The sequence below is a fragment of the Ceratotherium simum genome, chromosome Y, assembly GCF_057802395.1.
Source record: "Ceratotherium simum simum isolate JZ-2026a chromosome Y, ASM5780239v1, whole genome shotgun sequence".
Lineage (NCBI taxonomy): Eukaryota > Metazoa > Chordata > Mammalia > Perissodactyla > Rhinocerotidae > Ceratotherium > Ceratotherium simum.
The window spans coordinates 930,001-933,723 of record NC_141941.1 but is presented as its reverse complement, the minus strand read 5'-3'; positions in this window follow the sequence as shown (position 1 = coordinate 933,723).

Below are 3,723 nucleotides of genomic sequence, written 5' to 3'. Positions count from 1 at the left end.
CATCCATCCATCCATCCATCCATCCATCCATCCATCCATTCACTGAACCATCCATCCACCTACACATCTATCCACCCATCTATCCATTCATCCATCCACCCACCCACAATCCATCCATCCATCCACCCATCCATCCATCCACCTACCCATTTATCCACCCACTTATTCATTCATCCATCCATCCATCCATCCATCCATCCATCCATCCATCCATCCATTCACCGAACCATCCATCCACCTACACATCTATCCACCCATCTATCCATTCATCCATCCACCCACCCACAATCCATCCATCCATCCACCCATCCATCCATCCACCTACCCATTTATCCACCCACTTATTCATTCATCCATCCATCCATCCATCCATCCATCCATCCATCCATCCATCCATCCGTTCACCCAACCATCCATCCACCTCGCATCTATCCACCCATCTATCCATTCATCCATCCACCCACCCACAATCCATCCATCCATCCACCCATCCATCCATCCACCTACCCATCTATCCACCCACCTATTCATTCATCCATCCATCCATCCATCCATCCATCCATCCATCCATCCATTCATCCAACCATCCATCCACTCCACGCATCTATCCACCCATCTATCCATTCATCCATCCACTCACCCACAATCCATCTATCCACCCATCCACCCATCCATCCATCCATCCATCCATCCATCCATCCATCCGTCCGTCCATCTACCCATCTATCTACCCATCTATCTATTCATCCATCCACCCACCCACAATCCATCCATATATTCATCCATTCATTCCTTCTGTCAACTTACAGGATGACACACTTTCTGTATGTCAGACACAGGGTGGACACCACGTTCCTGGGAGGTGTAGACCCAGAGTGACAGAGCCTTACTATGTCAATCATTACAGCATTTATTTATTCATTCATTCATTGATTAGCTAGTGTTTAACTTGTAACTTAATGTATAAGACTTTCTCACATCATAAATGAAAAACTTTTTCTCAGTGAAACATATTTCATTAGCCTAGGAGAAGTCTGGGAGAACTGGTCTAGTTCTGTCATCTTTGCCCAGGACGTTGGCCACCGACTCTACCCCTTCCTGGTACTTCTATGAGAAGCAGGGCTGGGTTGGGAGTGGGGTGGGGTGGCGTGGGGAAGACAGAAAGCTGGCACAAGAGCATCAACTCCTCCTCAACTCTCATTTCTAGGACTCGGTTGTTTATTTCGGGAACATCACTCAGCAGATGCAGCCCCTCATGCTCCGTGTCATAATTATTTGGCCAAGACACAACCATGCAGCTAAGGAATTGTGTCTTCTTTGGTTTGTGATGTCAGCCTTGTACACAGGTCCATGCCCCATTCCGATGGTCCCTGCTGGCTGGTCCTCAGAGAGAGCATTGAACAGGCACGGCCATGAGGCAACCACACGTGGACAAGGCTCCCTTCTCCCAAGACAGGTACGACCCCTGAATCCACTCATGCACCCTCTGAAGCCAACTCTCCCTCCACTCTGGAAGGTTTTGGACCAGACCCTGCACCACTGCCCATCTTCAAATCTCCATCCAAACAAATGAAGCAACGAAGAGCCTTCCACATTGCTCTGTGCTGTAAGAATGCTGCAAAGGGGACGCCTTCATAGCTTCAAAGGCCGTCCCCTCTGCTGGGGTGGGGAAACACTTCTCTTATGCCATGGCTCCCACAGCAAGAGTCAACTCTGACCGGCTTTTGTTCAGAGATGGATGTGATAGCAAACCGCACCGCTCGTGACATCCAGCTGCCCCTGTGCCTTTTCACGACTCTGTCCAGCACATGGGGCAGATTTAGAAATAGAAGCGGCCAGAATAAAGATAAGAGATCATCTCGCCATGTGCATTCTGACACAGCTGAATGCGGAAGGAGCCTGATGTTTAAGACTGGTGAGCCTCAAAGATCTCTAGAGGCCTTGTCCTCACGATGAACACATCTTGTCTTGAGCTAGTGTAAGAATTAAGCTGCTCTTTTGGAGGCAACACCAAACTTTATTAAAAAGAGGTCGCCATTGTGGAGAAATCAAGACGGGTGTGAATTCTCTATAGCTACTCCCAAGGAGATATGGAGTCCCCTTTCTCTTCTCTTGAGTCTGGGCTGGCCCATGGCTTGCATTGGCCAATGGAAGGTGGTGGAAATGACAGGAGTGAGTGGGCCTTCTAGAATGTTCTGCTACAACATTCTAGAAGATGGAATCTAGAACATTCCATCCAATCAAGTCTCTCATTTGCTGACGGTCCCAGTCAAGCTCTCGACTGATTGTCAGCCCAGACGCCAGGTGTGTGAGTGGGCCTCCTAGCATGTTCTGCTACTGTCAAGTTTCCAGATGGCTGCAGCCCCAGTTAAGCTCTTGGCTCACCTTCAGCCCACCTTCCAGGTATGTGAATGAGCCATCTAGAACACTCCCCCTCCATCAAGCCTCCAGGTGTCCCAGTCAAGCTCTCAGCTGATGTTCAGCCCTCCTTCTAGGTGTGTGAATGAGCCATCTAGAACATTCCACTCAATCAGCCTACAGTTGCCCTAGTCAAGCTCTCAGCTGACGTTCAGCCCTCCTTCTAGGTGCGTGAATGAGCCATCTAGAACATTCCCCCACCATCAAGCCTCCAGGTGCCCCAGTCAAGCTCTTGGCTGATATTCAGCCCACCTTCCAGGTGTATGATGAACCTTCTAGAACACTCTGCCTCCGTCAAGCCTCCAGTGGCCTCCAGCCCCATCCAACACCAAAGGGAACAGCTAAGTCCCCCCTCAACCCTCAGAACCAGGGGAGATAACAACAGGATGCTATGCATTCACACCACTAGGTTTTGGGGTGACTTGTGACACATCAATAGATCACCAAAGCAATACTTACGTGCAGGATGAGTGAAAAGTCATGTGTGGCAGAACAAGAGCACCACTCCTCTTGGAGAAGCCGTGGCATTTTCAATACATTCAAGCCGATATTTTCCAGCCTCTGCCCTTTCCTTGTCGAGCTTGCTGAGTCATGGGCCGTGGCTGGCATTGTGAAATACGAACAATATAAAACGGGTGTGTGGTTTTGAGTGGCGATGATGGAGAAAAGGAGTTAGAACTGATGCTTACGTGTCATCTCCATTGAAGGCGATGACGGCCTTCAGAATTCACGTGGACTCAGTTTCCACTCTGGGGTCCAGAAGGGAGGGCCGTGCTGGCCGGCCCGTTTTGTCGTTGATTCCCCCCATTTTGTTCCCATGTGAAGATGAGGGCCAGAGCACGGAAGAGCTTAAGTGGCAGTTCATCCGGACGGCCCAACTCCAGTGATCATGCTGTTCCCTCTGTGTCGCCTTCCTGGAGCTGTGACGGTCCCTCTGTGTCCCAACGTGAGGAGCAAGGACCCACGGGGCGGACTCTCTCATCCTTTACGAGGAAGTGATACAGAACATTGTGCACGCCAATTCCTCATCGGGCTTCTTCAGTCCTCCCAAAGGGCAAACACTCTTTGTCATTCCTTTGACTCGAGTAGCTGTGATAATCCGTTTTCGGGAACCACACGTTTCCGTTCCCATGAAATACTCATCTCGCCAAATTGCCCTTCCTAAGTGGCAGAAGAGCCAGGCGAGGCTTGTCCATCTTCTCTGACCTCAAACAGGCCTCTGGCCATTTCTCCCTGTGTTATCCACCTGCATTTCTCCTCTGTGTGTGAAAAAATCCCTAGATGAACAGTTCCCGCAGGGCCAGG